Source organism: Fulmarus glacialis, unplaced genomic scaffold, assembly GCF_000690835.1.
Source record: "Fulmarus glacialis isolate BGI_N327 unplaced genomic scaffold, ASM69083v1 scaffold8910, whole genome shotgun sequence".
In the NCBI taxonomy this organism is placed as follows: domain Eukaryota; kingdom Metazoa; phylum Chordata; class Aves; order Procellariiformes; family Procellariidae; genus Fulmarus; species Fulmarus glacialis.
The window spans coordinates 16022-32042 of record NW_009187074.1 but is presented as its reverse complement, the minus strand read 5'-3'; positions in this window follow the sequence as shown (position 1 = coordinate 32042).

Below are 16021 nucleotides of genomic sequence, written 5' to 3'. Positions count from 1 at the left end.
CACTGACTTAGCTGGATATAACGGAGAACAGCATGTGGCCTGCTAGATGACTCAGAAGATAGGCCAGGCCCGTTCTTTCAATGGATAATTGTAGACCTCTCCCTTCAGAAGCTGGTTGCAGGTTATAAACAGAGGAGAGAGAGAGAAACCTCTCTCTAGTCACAATTCAGGGATGTGAAATACAGAGGGGGATGGGACTCAAGCACACCAAGTTCTTCTGTTCTGATCTCTGCACCACCTTTGAAGGCTCTGAATTGCAAACAGGATGACCTATACTGGGTCAGCAGATGATGCATCTACCCTCACTGCATGGAGGCTGCGCTGGCCTGAAGCAGTTCCTGGGAAGGTTTTGACTGAACACGTCATGTTGCCATCTGCAGTAGAGAAAGCTCAGAGGCTTTATGAGTAACTTGTCCTTCCCTGTAGGAAGAAAAAGTGAAAACCTATAAGAGAAGGGTGTTGTGGGCAGTGGGGGGCACCCATGTCACCCACCATTACAATATGAGATAGTCCCTACTTGCACGGCAGGGCTGCCTTCTACCGTTGGTAGCTTTGGAGCTTTGCTCTGGATCCTACTCTGCGTAAGTCCCTAAAATCTGTGGGTATGGATATAGATGCTGGGTTTAATGAATGACAGATGATTAAAAAAAAAAAAAAAAAAGGCAGTATAGCCCAGTAGTCTGTTAGAGATTTCTGCTTCTATAGCTAACGGAATGGCTTGTGAAATAATTCTGAGTTACGACCTGAGTATTACAGTGCAGTGAAACTGGTGTTGGGTTAGAGTAAAAACCCAAGAATGTTGAAAAGCAGATATTTTTATATAGGAGTGTACAGGTACAGAATGAAATACACAAAGGCTGTACGTGAAAACTTGTTTGCAGCACTGTGCTGTTCATACACCTGCTTGGGTTCTCAGTTTAAGCTTTCCAAGTTAAAGATGCCACAGTGATTGTAAAAGACATGCTGTGTTTTGTATCATCATTTATGGTTGTGGATTTCCTTCCATCTCTAAACTGCAATTAAATGTTCCTATCATCCTGTAAATTAGCCTTTCTCTTTTAAACATCACATTTGCAACTCTATGTTCATATAATCCTGTAATTATGTAACTATTTTCATTTCAGCACTGATTCAGCAATGTACTTAAGCATATGAATAATCTCTCTGAACCCAATGGGACTCCTCACATGCTTAAAATTAGGCATGGTTTAATTACTTTGCTAAATCAGCAGCTATACTGGTATACAGAAATGGGGATGAAGGAGGTGGCTTGCATCTACTGTAAACACCGTTATTGAACTGGACATTTCTAAACTCTAATTTTATCTTCCTACTTTAAATGTTTTCAGCTGAATCATAGTATTGGAGACACCATATGTAAGGTATTCAGATTGAATCACATCTTTTAAAACTACATTTTCTCTAGAGGCAAAGCAGTTTTAAGAGGCTTAAGCCTCTTGCCCTGTGTGCTCTCTTGAAGCTGACTGCCCTTTCAGGCATGCCATTGCAACTGGTTGCAGACCAGCACCAGAGAGGGCTTTTCTTCCCTAAAAAGTGGATTGCTGTGCTTATCAGGATTACAACAAGATCTCATGTTGCATAGGTATATCTGAGATGGTGATAAACCATGATGCATGAACAGGAACTGATAGTGGAGATGGGAAGACCTGGGGCCACCTCAGTCCACTACACTACTGAAGAAAATATATGTACATATCTACATCCTGAGAAATCTCTACTGTGGTCTTCTATCCTAAAATTGCATATCGTCTAGGACCTATAATGTTAACAGTTTTAACCAAAGCGTATCCATGAGGTCTCTAACTTTTACCTTATGCTATATGAACTAGGAAACTTGAAGCATAGCCACTGAGGTGGAATTACAGCTCTTCTACATTCAAAAGAAATGGGACAGCAAGAAGTACTCTTGAAAAAGTGGGAACATAAAAGAACGAAATGAAACATTGCCTTCTGTAGCAGAATATGAAAGTCTGTACCAAGTATTTCCAATTTTTACATTAGGAAAAACAGACTAAGTTCTTCAAAGTTAAGTACAAATGAATGACTTCTATGAGGCCCACTGTTGTGGTAATTTAAAAGCATTCTTCTTCCTGTCATAATGTCTTGTCCTACCATAGGAGAGCTTTCAGAGAGCAAAACAGGACTGATAGGTTCGATATCTTTGGTACTTACACAGTGATTATTTTACAAAAATATCAACACACAATCAAAATTCTCTGTAACAGGGCAGGCAAGAACAGCATTCTGTCCCAAAGTCAGAATTTAATCTTAGCACACAAAGAGCACAAAAAAAAGTGTGAAAATATGCTTAAAGACTATTTTAGAGACGCAGAATCCATACAACAGTTGTTAAAGTTCCTGTTTGTGGCTTAATATCCACTAATGGAGATGGACTTACCCGAAGCTGTGAATAAGAGAGGCTGCCCAGACAAACGTTTATGGAACAAGGTGGCAGTCTGCAGGGAGCCTGGATCTCAATTAAAAAGCCAGCACACCGCCCCATAAAAAAGAAGACAAAAAGAGTAGAGGAGGCGTATTTGTACTCCTTGGCTAGGAGATCTATTTGGAGATGTTCATGGAGTGAATGGGAATGGACCCCTTATGAGGAAAAGAGGCTTTAGAAAGGATCAAAGAGGGGATTTGATCTATTTGTTTCACAGATTAGGTTCTGAAAAATAGATCAGTCTGTGAAGAAAAGGCCTGATTATTGGTTTCTAGTTGAAGTTCTGTTTCATGCAGGTTTTAATGGTGGTGGCCTGGTGGTGGTAACACTGCTGCTAGCAAAATGACTAATGCCCTGGAAGGCATTACTGGAATAATTTGCCATCTTGCAGGGCTCAGTCCATAACTTTACCAAATGTTTTTTGCATCACACCCTTACCTTCTCCGTGAACATATCTTCTAAGCATTTAATGTTGATTTACAGATTTGCTTGGATAGAGAATGAATAAATACCCTTCATCTAGTGAGATGTGCTTTTTTGCCTGAATTTCTCTAGCTTCAGCTATCAGACATCATATGAGTCAGTTAAATAGGTCTTTTTATATCTCATTCCACCAAAAAGATCACTGAGGAACGATATATCATGCAGAAAAACTGCTTTACCCTCTGATGTTCTAACAGCAGTCATCTCTGACTCCAGAGCTAGGCTACTGTAGTACAGGGAATCCAATTAAACAGCCTCTGTATAAGAAAAACATTGCAAGTTTTAACTGGCGAGTGTGAAAAGTCTTTGGTAATGTCCATTGAATAAACATGGGTCCTCCTCATTTTCTGCAAGATGACTATTTTGGACATATAGTTATTCATATTATTTGTTTTCTCAGATCCTTCACAGTTCCAGTAAAAGGGATAGGGATTATGGCTCCTTGTTCCTATGCTTCATTTTTCATGGAATCCCTTGGGTGGGAAGGGCCTTCAGGAGGTCTCAACTTCTTGCCCAAAGCAGGACCAGCTCTTGGATCAGGCCAGGCTGCTCAGGGCTTTCTCCAGGCAGGTCTTGAAAATCCCCGTGGAAGGAGGTTTCCTTTCCTTTCTTCTCCCATGGATGACAGCCGTTATCCTGGTGATCAGACCATTCTCTTGAAGTAAACAGGCTGAACAGGTCCTAACAGAATTGGAGGTTTGATATTTTATATAACAAAGGGTGGTAGCAGCATCACCTTTTCTACCAAGCCTGCAGCCACTACTACAGTCTCTTAACACATCCAGATCTGCCAGTGGTTGTCAGGTGCCTTCTGAGAGTGTTTACTGGAGTATGGGTTTCAGGAGGTGCAAGTAAGGCTTGACTTTATGGTTGATTTAATGGCAGTAGATAAAATAACTTCTATTGATATTTAACTGTGTGTTTTTATTTACAAACATAGGGACACATCTTCTCTGTAACGTACTCTTCCCTTCTTGTCAATGGTCTTCTCCTGTTTCAGCTCCTTGATGTTATCAAAATATCCTTCAAAAATTGTACTCAAGTTACATTGTGGGCAAAACTCTTTATAGAAGTTAAAGGACAAAAGGTTCATTAATATTGACGAATAATGAATCATAGGATGTTGCCCTTAGATAAACCAGCTATAAACATTAATACAAGTGACCATTTTATGTAAACAACAAGTATGATGTTCTAATTTATTTTCTGCTTGCTAATTCATTGATTTATTAAATTGCTTAACTGGAAAAAAGACTTTGCAAATAACAATTTCATTTGTTACACACTTATAAATGTTTAATATTAATAGTTTAGGAATTGAAGAGTGGAGATCTGTTGGAATGACGCTACCACCTGTGCAACATGATTTTCCCAGCTTGCCCTTATCTTCCCATTGCTCAAGATTTTGAACAGCACAGGGCTCATGATAATCTCTGACTTGTGTGTACTCTGTCTGTGGAGGACTGGGATGAAACAGCTCAGAAGAGCCTCCTACCTACCATCTATGTGAGTAACAGTGTACTGAGGGAAGAAGAAAAAATACCTGAGGCCCCATCTTGCACTAGCAGATGTGTTGAGACATAATAGATTTAAGGACCGTGTACATCAGAATCTGTTTGTTCTGCTGAATTGTATAGTGCATAAGGTACAGAATTTTATGCTTGGTGCAGCTGTTGGATTCTTACTAGTATTGCTCTGATTTCTCACTGCTTAGTAAGAAATTATTCACACTTGTGATGAGCATCATACAATGATGAGTCATACAATAGCTTTTTTATGCTAGATTTTTCCAACATTCACGAATGTTTGTTTCTGCTTTAAGAAAAGAAAGTGAGTCTGAGTAGCTGCTCAGCTCCTTGCCTCTTCCACTTTACTTTTACTTAATTTTCCCACGACCTAAGTTTTCAGATGTTGGGCATAGAATTATTATGATGTAACTCATGATGAGTAACTCATGGTCACATTACTGAAATGATTCATTATGGATTATAACCTTTGACAATAGAAGGGTGGCTTCTAGCTGAGCAACTTCAGTGCTGCTAGACTCCAAGTAACCACCTCTGTTTTGCTTTGGAATGGAATACACTGGAGTGGAGAAGCTGCCTAATGAGAGCTCATCAAGGGTCCCATGGATGCAGGGTTTGTGAAGCGTAAGCAAGCAGGTTGTACCATGACCAGCTCCCAGAATTAATCTGTTTTCCTATTCATTCAATAAAAAAAAGAAGGAAAAACCTTTCCCACTCTTAACCTCTTTATTCTGTTCATTTTTTACTTAGGATAGTCTTCTTTTTCCTTTAGTTAAAAAAAACCAGACACACCTGATTTTTCCTCATAATTTCTGTTCAATTAACCACCCTATTCATGAAATGACTCAATTGATCTTAATAAGATTATATCAGTAATGCACTTGATCCAGTGAGTTTTAAAGCAGTAGACGGTTTTCTTTTTTCCTCCTACATGCATTTGTTTCTTTAATTTTTTTCCTTACAACTGGTGGTAACGTTCCTATTTTGTATTATAGATACGGGTATTTGTCTTCATGGGCCTGAGGATGGTTCGTTTACCACATCCTAATAAACAGCCTGATTACTATGAGGCCCTGATTATAACCCATAGGCAGTACATTATCTTCAATCTTCTGAGTAAGAAGTTTCTTAAATTTCACAATACTATTCAGAAAGAAAAAGTAAATGTTACTTTCTTTTGTGTTTTGTCTTGTTAGCAGTCATTGTCCCTGCTCTGTGGCCAGTATAGTTTGCCTTTAGGGATTTATATGACATGGTTAAACCTGTTTTAACCATTACAGCTCAAAACTGCCATAATATCTTTTGTGAAAATACTTTCCAGGGGCCCAAATAAGACTTTGGATTTGATAGTCCCCATGTTGATATTCTCAGTGAAAGCTGACGAGTGTTTGCAGCAGAAGCACATGTGTGATGAGGAGCCCCAAGTATTTGTCATGAATGCTACAAAAATAACTGGTATTTTTCCAGAGGTAGTCTGGTAAAGATTTAATATCCTCAGTTTTGTTTTTATAAAATTTAGAAATCTACTTAAAAGGGACAATGGAGGATTCAGGAAGAAGCTTGTAAGCAGAAGTATAACAGCCCTGAAACTTTTCTTGTTTTTATTTTGCTGTGGACACTTGTTCAGCACCATGTGAGACGATAAAGGGAAAAGTGAAGTACTTGGGCTGTTGTCATAACAGGGGGGAGCTGAAAAAAGCTGCATAAAAAGAAGTATGGACAGCAGGTTGAGAGAGGGGATTCTCCCTCTCTACTCTGCTCTTGTGAGACTCCCACCCGCAGTACTGCAGCTCTGGGGTCCCCAGCACAAGACAGACATGGACCTGTTAGAGCGGGTCCTGTTAGAGGAGGGCCACGAAGATGATCAGAGGGCTGGAGCACCTCTCCTATGAAGAAAGGCTGAGAGGGTTGGCGTTGTTCAGCCCGGAGAAGAGAAGGCTCCAGGAGACCTTATTGTGGCCTGTCATAAAGGAGACTTGTAAGAAGTAAGAAAGATGGAGGGAAACTTTTTACCAGGGCCTGTAGCGGTAACGGTTTTAAACTAAAAGAAGATAGTTTCAGATTAGGTATAAGGAAGAAATTGTTTACAATGAGGGTGGTGAGACACTAGAACAGGTTGTCCCAAGTTGTGGATGCCCCATCCCTGGAAGTGTTCAAGGCCAGGTTGGATGGGGCTTTGAGCAACTTGATCTAGTGGAAGATGTCTCTGCCCGTGGCAGGAGGATTGGACTTGATGACCTTTAAAGGTCCTTTCCAACCCAAACAATTCTAAGACTCTGTGAAAAGAGTAAATTATTGAATTTCATACTGCCTACAAGAGAAAAGAAAGACTCAGTCATTTATATAAATGCACTGGTATATGAAATTAAGGAAAATGTGACTGTTGACTTTTGTTCTTATGTACTTTTTAATTCCTAACCTAAGGAAAACTTTTGGAAAATTTTATGCTAGTTAGCAGCTGCAAAATTTACCTTCCTACTTAAAATTTTGTTTTAATGAATTGAAGCCTGCCTTTATTATATTGTGGCTGCTGCCCAAGCCTTGTAAGTAACTTTCTATTTACTGTCATCACTCCACCAAAGTTCAAAACTGCTGCCTTGTACCATAGCTACAGGGTTTGCGTTTTCAGACTAGGTATGCCATACATTTTTCCATGAAAAATAATGGAAGATTAGTGTCTTTTGCCTAGAAAACCTTAGCCAGGACATTAATTTCGTAGACATAGTCAGCAAAGCATTCTAGGCATGTAATCATCTGAGATGTCTCATAGATGAGAGATAAGTGCTGTTGCACGCAGGTGTGTTGCTAATATTGATGGGCAGATACTAATCACTTTTTACTGGTAGCGTGATGTATACTCAGATACGCACCCAGAGAGTGGAAAGCAGGGAATGATGAATTTGGAAAGCTAGTTTTGATAACAACTTTGCTGTTCTATTAAACTATTAAGGGCTGCCTCAGCTTGAGCACTCTGGCTGTCTATCACACAGCCTCCAGGAAGCACCTGATGCACCGCAGCGAAGTGCTCTCAGGCCACCACCCCTACCCCAAAGCCCCCACCGCTACCTCCAGACGGGCTCCCCCTGCCTTGAGCTACTGCTCTTGGGTCTTCATCTCCCCACCAGCCTTGCAGCCCCACAGCGAGGCCCCCCCCGGGACCTGACTGTACCCCACTGCCCACCCACTGCAAACCCTTCCTGCCCTCCCTCCTCACCTCTGAGCGGTGGGGGGTAGGGGGGGAGCAGTGGTGCCCAGGACTGTGCTGTGGTATGTCCCCTGTGCTGGTGGCCACCCATCCTAAGTGTCTAGGATCCCCACAAAAAGCAGATACTCAGTCCTTCAAAGCTGAGACACTCTGGCCTCCAAGCAGAGACCCAGGGCCTGAGGACAGCCTGCTCCTGCCTTTGCCCAGGCTGTGGTCCCCCGGTGCTGGCTCATGGACCACTTAAAGCCTTATATCCCACTGGGACGGGCGTCAGAAAGGATACCAGGCAGGACCAGGAAAACCTCTCCTGAGTCTACCCCTGCAGTAAGTGTGGTCCCCTCTCCAGCATGGCACAGCCCTGGGGTCGCTGGGCCACACTGCCTGTGAGAGTGTTGAGGTCCCATATCTCCATCGAAGCAGGATGGCCACCTCTGCTGGTGCCATGCTGTGGGGTGGAGAGGAGACCCAGGCTGCCAGAGAGAAGCCTAGAGCTGCCACATCTGTCCTCCGCTGGGCTTGGGTGGCAAGTAGGAACCAGGTAGCGCAGGCAGGAGTGCACCAGAAGGCATTTTGATGCTGAATTTTGTGAACTTTGTGCTAGAGCTTTCAGAAAATATAGTCCCTCTCTTCCTGTTTAAGTTCTGTCCAAAAGGAAAGAGGATTTAGTCTGTTCTTTGCAAGATAAACTAAAAATGTTAGTCAGGTGTCCCATCAGTAACGATGGACACAGACTGTACACCAGGAACCACACAGACGAGAGCAAGTTTGTCCCTATTCTAGAAGCACGAAGATTTGGAGAAGACTTCAGTGTTAGCCTTCCCTGCTCCCATGAAAACAAACATGTGTCTTTAATTTTCAAACTGCAGTTATAAAAACTGAACAACCAAATTGTGGTAAAAGTGAATAACTTTAGAATATTATTGACATTCAAACAAAAGCCTAAGCCAAATTTAGGAGTGAAAATTCTGCCATCCCATTTAAACACAGGATAAAATGTTCCTTTTCACTTAAATAAATGGTTATGATCATTGCAGGTGCTACCTGTTCCTAGGTATTGTGCCCTTCTGGAAATGCACCTCTCTAACCTAAACCTGAAGCTCTGGAGAGCAGGCAGCAGCAGGACACCAAGCGTTGAGTCTGTTTCTAAATACACACACACAAACACGCTAGAACTGAACTGGCTGAAAATGATGTTTCTCTGCATGAAACATCGAGGGAGAAAAGATTGCTTTGCAAATGGATTTCTTTTCTCCTTTGGGATCATTCTAACAAATTGTTTTCAGTTCAGGTGGAAAAATCCATCTGCCCTTCATTCCAGTTGGTTTTAATTCCCCCATCACCTGCCGCTAGGAAAGTGGCAGATAGGGTGGGACTGGTGAGGAAAGGGAAGCAGAGGGCAAGGAAAACACTGATTTTATCCAATACTATAATTGTTTCCCTAACCCTGTGTGTGTTTGTGGATGGCTGGTTTGGAAGGCACACCAGAGGGAAGATAAATCAATAAAAGCTGTTCTCACAAGTTTCAAATTAAACATTTATAAAGCACTGATAGAAAGCAGGTTTTGTCTTTACATTTTTTCACTAACCAAAATTCAGTGGAAATTTTCATGAGAATTTTTAGCTTACAACGAAAGTTGTTCTTTTTTATTTATTTATTTATTTATGATTCTAGATATGACTTTCAAAATTGACCAATGATTTTGACTGGGGAAAGATTTTGACGTGCCTTCAGAGTAACAGTTAAGGAACGGTGAATTCCCATACTGTAAAGATCCAGATTTTTATTACTGTCACAAGGCAGATAATTTAATGACTGGTCTTTGTACAGGATAGAAAAACTAATGCAGTCACTTGGAATGCATTTCCTTTAACATCTGTCAAATGCCAATTAAAATGTTTTCATTAATGCAGTAATATATCTTTTATCATTAAATTGTATTAAGTCTACTTCTGATTAACTTAATTAAATATGTTCATTAAATAGAAATCTGAGGGGCTGCAGATGAGAAAAATATTATGTGATGAGCTGTCCTTTGAGTCAATCAGCATTATTCCATTGGCAAAAGATGTTGTAAACCAGCAAGAAGCAAATGAATGTCTAAAAGCCAAAGGAATGGATGATGTTGTAATTACAGTTAATAAATCCGGACAAAAGGCCAGTTCCACAACTGCCTTAGGTCTCTACTATGGCTCACCTGTGCATGACACGAAGGGAGAGGCATAACTTTAGGCAACCCTGTCACGTGTCAGAATAACTTCCCTAAACCAGAGCAAATTAAGAAGGCAGGGGTGTGAGGATGACCCTACCTCTCGGGACAAGAGCTCCAAGCAGTGCAGGAGAGGATTTGTACCATGCAGGTGTTTGGCCAGCAAAAACTCCTCTGAAGGGAACGCAAAGCCCCGGGGCTGAGCTGTCCTCTGGGCAATAAGGCCCCTGGTGTTATGCTGGTGTTCTGTAATGATATGCGAGGTGGAGTTGCCTGACCTGGTCCTGAGCAGGAAAGCTGCAGGAGAGGGAGTATTAGTACCCCAAGCCCTGGAGAGGCAGGGCACCATGTTCTCTGACTTGCCCTTGCTCTCATCTCTCTAAGCCTGGTGTTTCTGTACCGTGCCACCTGAGCTTCGTTTCTGCTGCTCTTGGCCCAGGAGCATGTTAGTTCAGCACTCGTAGCTCTTACCTGATCATCCGCATGCTGAGGGTTTCTGCAAACCAGCTATGCATGAGGGATGGAAGCACTGATAAGAGAAGCAAAGGAAGAATGGTGTGCTTCAGGGATGCTGCCTACCGAATACACTAAGGAAGCATCCTAAATCAGACAGAAGGATGTACAGCATAAATTGCTCTTGTCGTCCAATGTACTACTTACTGCCTCAAGGAGTAGAGTTGCCTTTGTTTTGTTCCTGTTTTACAAAAACATGGTGTTCAGAATTTGGGCTAACTGTTGTTTTCTCAAAAAACCCTCCAATATTATTTACTGAAGTTGAAATACCACTCTTACTTCTGAGGAGAAATGGCTGAAGAGTGAGCATCTGAAAAGGGGATATTCTAAGGCTGCCTTAGCAAAGCAAAGCGATGTCTTGGAGAAAGGAAGCCTATGCTTCTTGTTTTCAGGAAAGGTACTTTAGAAGTATGGTAGATGGGTAATAGTACAGGTACTTGGTGTAAGGAGATCTTGGACTGCTCATCAGTTGATTTAATTCAAAACAACTGTAGCGTTTTCATTTTCTTCTGTTTCTCCAAGCTGAAGACCAGGTCTCTTGACCTTGCTAAGTGGATACAAATGTATGTTTGCACAGCAGCAATGCTTTAGATTTTATTTTGACAACAGAAGTTATAAGTCATACCAGCATCAGGATGAAAAGCGCTCAGGCTTGTTGATCAAAAAAAAAAATGTTCATTGGATACCAAAGTAAAGGATGAATCCTTGAGGCATCTGGTTACACATAAGAAAATAACATCCTGTGACTCAATTCCTTTGACTTTCAAATATGCGCCCAGGTAAAAAGCACACCCCAATTTACTTCCATGGGCTCTGCTGCTCTTGATGTTCTGACTGTAACACTGCATATGCATTCTTTTAAATATTGTATCTCCCCTCTTTAAAATTCAGCCTTGGGTTTGGATGCATACAGGTTGAAATTCACTTACATTTATGATAGAGAAAACAGCTGTGGTAATGGATCTATTATAGCGTCTGAAGATAAACTGTATAGACAAGTGAGGAAGAGCATAGAAGATGAAGGGTTAAGTGATGATGTGAGCAGAAACTGAGTTCAAATTGGAGCTGTTATAAATTGAGAAAACAACATAGCTCCAAGGTGTTTTATGACTTGAAAAGCTATTCATTCTTTACATAACATTACCATTAGTTACCTATGTAGGTTGTATTAAAATAAAGCCGAGAGTTAACTGAACCTTACATTTTATAGGTGCACGTTTAATTAAATTGTATGTTTTATCTGTAGTAATAAAATACAGACTCATCTGAGTTAACACACAGTTTTACAGTTTTAAGGTCTGAAACACCTCCAGCTTCTCCACTCAGGGCTGTTTGGTATATGAGCCATAACATCCATTGGGGGGAAAGTGCTAATCTCTGAACCTTTTCATTTGCAGCTAGAAAGCTATCCTGCTCATCATGCTGATGCTGTATTAAGCAAGCACATAAAATGGCTTCCTGTTCTGTAATGAAGTGAACCTACAAACTCGAAAGAAAATCCTCCTAATCATTGTAGAGCACTCAGCTTTGCATATGACTTAAATGTAAAAGCACCAACACAGGATAGTACTATAAAAACGTATTCGAGCCATGCTGAAGGACACACAACTGTTTCCCCTTGATGTTGGAGGACAGAGGAGGACACTTTTACATAAGGCACCGTTACGTGAGAAACCCTTGTTTAACCATCTGCAGCGTTCTTGCAATGTTTTGTTGCTAGCCTTTGTTGACAGTGAATAATCTTTCATATTCCCCACTATTACAACAGGCTTACAAGCACTTTATTTCAGGTATAACCCAGGAAAAGGCCTGATTCAGTATGTCCTGCTACGTCAGTTTTGTCTACTGACGAAGAACCGAACTTGCTTGATGTGTACTTCTAGACTATGATTTTGCAAACTGAATTTCCAAAACTTTAGAAGGAAAAGCGATGACCCGATTTGTCACTGCTCCCTTACCGCAGCGCAGTCACTTGTCCCTTACTCTTTCTGAAAACGAAAAAGGCTTCAATCCAGTTCCCCCTCAAACCAGCGCAGAGCCCCCCTCCAGGTGGTTGCTAATGAGGCCATCTCCGTTTGGCAAAGCTCTGCATCCAGCTCTGCAAGCAGTCCAGTGGCGTCGCCGTGTTTAAAAGGAGGAGGCTGGGAAGTCGTGTGCAATATCACTGCTGCGTTCGTCCTGCAGGCTGGAGGAGCCTGAGCTGGGCAGGCCCTGTCTGCCATTCCTCCGGCTGCAGCTCAGACACTACGCCTGCTCCCGTCTCCAAGGTTTAAAACTAGAACATCCACTGCTGGGCAGTTGTGTTATGTGGAGGCCAGTGCTATGTCTCCTCTGTCCAGGCTGCATGACAGAGAGCTGGGATGCACCGAGTGCAATGAATGTCTCAGTTTTAAGAATGCGCTGGAGTTTGGCCTATTTTTGCTTGTGCATAAATGAGTCAGGACTTATGAATGGATTCAGGTTGCTGTCAGTCCACCCTGGCAGATGACCCTATGTGATGCATCTCTTGAGCTCTGGCAACAGAAACTGTATGAAACTTTTAAGGTAGAATCAGATATGGTTGAAAGTTATTTACTTTTGACTTAGCCAAAGTTGTGTGAGTAAGGAATGATCTGGACAAAACAGGCCAATGAAATTGGGCACGAAATTTCTTTGCAGTACTTTAGTGTCCATGAAAACTCAGAAAGATTTTCATGTCCGCTTCTGTTGTTGAGATCCAAGATGATTTATAGGGACAAGTCATCTGAAACCAATTTATCTCATTTTCTCTACAGGGTTTGCTGTATTTTGGATGTTCTCTGACTGAGCTGGGAGAGAAAGAAGGAAATAACTTTTTTTTGTTTTATTGCTATCTTGCAATGAATTTTCCAACTATGATGGATTTGCAGTGGATTCTCAGCCCTCATATAGCTGCTGAGTTCCCCAGAAGTCAATGGAGCCAGCAAAAACCTCCGCAGAAAGGAATTGCTACCTTAACCCTGGAGATTATCCTTGATTAGTAATGGTAATGATTTGTGTTCATCAGAGGGCAGAACACATCTATCATACAGATAAACAATCTGCTCTTCTCTAAAACACTGCTTGTAGGTGTGAAAGAGATTGTTGAAGATTCTGTGTTTTGGAAAGCTTGGGCAAGCATCTCTAGCTGAAGCATAAGCCTTAATCCCTCAAATACAAGCTTCTGTTGCCGAACAATGTTTATTGCATAGGTATGCAAAAATGCATAATGCTAGCCCCTTGATTGTAATATACAGTGGAAATGTAGCTTTTGATAATTCTTTCTAACGTTATTAGCTTTGTGAATTCTTAGATAAACAAAACCGTAGGCTGATTCTTAAACAACTACCTTTTATTAGCAAGCAATACTTTGCACAATCATTCCCAAGAGAAATTACACTGGTATTACACTGGTAACAGGAAATCACGAGTCATTTATGTTAAGGTTTGGTCCTTGACTGTAAACTCTCTTTGAGCAAAGAGAGTATTCTTTCATTTCTCTGTAATACCATCCTGGGTTTGAACTGGAGACTTTGGGTGCTACAGTAATGTATGCCTGTAATAATGCATTGCATGCACATTTACTGGGCAAATTTACCTCTGGGATTTGCATGGTTTTTTGTTTAGTTTACACCCTGGAAGAAGAGAGGAAGCAAAGATTATTGGAAGAAGAAAAGTTTTATCATACCTGACCAGCCTGCCTGCTCTCTATGACAAGATCACTGGCTGCGCGATGAAAGGGAAAGCAGTGGGTGTTGTATACCTCGACTTCAGCAAGGGCTTTGACACCATTTCCTGCAGTATTCTTGCTGCCAAATTGGTGAGATCTGGATTGACTAAGTGGACAATAAGGTGGGTGGAAATTTGGCTGGACCGCTGGGCTCAAAGGGGGGTGATCAGCAGTACAAATCCAGCTGGAGGCTGATTTCCAGTGGCATGCCTCAGGGATCAATACCATGGCCAAGACTGTTAATGGCTTTGTTTACAGCGTGGACAATTCGACTGAGTGCGTGCTCAACATGTCCCTTCCAGAGTAAATTATTGTATGGTTATTTTCATTCGGGGATTCGCAAAACAGGTCGGGTTGAACACAAGCAGATGCAAGACACAGTGAATGTGCTAGCTCTCCTTGCTTGTAAGGAGCACTTATTTCAGAATAATGCTTGACAGAGTGTAAATGTGGATTCAATAACACGCTGACTTCATCTGTACCACAGCACGAAAGAAGTGGCATAGTACCAGGCTGGAAAATTCTATCCTAAGTTGGTATTGCTCCTGTCGGCTAAGTTACTACTCCTGGGACTGCCTCTTACGTGTAAAAAGAATTGTAAATAATGGTATTTTCTCTTTAAACTGAAGTGTTAAAACAGACAAGGTGGATAGCCTTAGTGTCGCTTCAGATGCTATTTTCCTGTGGTTCAGCATAGCCCCCAGCTCTGCCTATTCTTTCATGTTTCTCTAGGACCTGCCCCAAAACCTAGATCTGCCATTCTTTCTCAGGACAAAAGTGGTATAAATACCACTGTTTTGGGTATTTGTATGAGAAAAAAATATTGCCCTGTGGTACACAAGCAGTTTCGTATTTGCCTGGAGAAGAAAAACCTTCAATGTCCAGGAGAGAGGTGGCAGCCGGTTTATGTTTTTAATGGTTTGAGGTTTGGAACTTTTTATTGGTCGTTTTTGTGGACCTCTGTACCAAAATAGCTGTATTTGTATTTCATCCTTGAAGCAATATATGATTTGGGGGAAAAAAAAATCCCTTAACATTTTATCCATTTCTAGACATCTTTTCCCACCTGCTGTTTTATAAACTACAGATATAAAGCACTTCAAATAGACCACAAGACACTCATCTTCCTATTTTGCTGTTCGTATCTTCTGTTTTCAGTGTGCCTGATGTACATGATATGAGTCATCCCTGTCACTTTTATACTTCCTGACTACCAGCAGTTTGGGATGAGACTTTTTTTTTTCCTCGCAGCTGACATTTTCTTTGGGAGTAAGGGGCAGGGAAATATTTTAAAGTAAATTTAGTGTTTAAAAAGGTTGCCAAAATAATGTGGGAACTTCTCTCCTCAGTGAAATCTGAAAAGGCATAAATTTCATCCGTTTCCTGCTAGGGTTCTTCTATCCTGACCTGAAAGGAGTAAGAGGGCTTTTCAATTTCCATACCATCCAGCTTTTTCCACCCCACCTTTTCCTTGTCTTTGCCCTTCCAGGTTTTATTGCTGCTGTTTATATTTTTTTAATTTCTTACTCATTTCTTCCTCCCACCTATTCTGCCTCCCCCATGTACCTTTCCCCCATCTGCATTCCATGTTCCATCTCAATTTCTCAACTTCCTTCTGATTTCAACCTTCTACCCACTCCTAATTCTTTTCGATCTTTCTTGGGAACAAGGATCTAAATTATATGCCAAGAGAAAGCAAACATCTCATCATATTGTAGAACCGTATTGTCCTTGATGGCTACAGGCAAAAAACCCCAATACTCAAGTGCCCTTCTCTTTCAGGTGGAATATTTTTCCTCCTAGATATCTTCTATATTTTTGGTTACACTTTTGGATGGAGGTAAGAAAAAGTGAACAAATATAATCTGAAATTTTAAAAAAATGTTACCACTAATA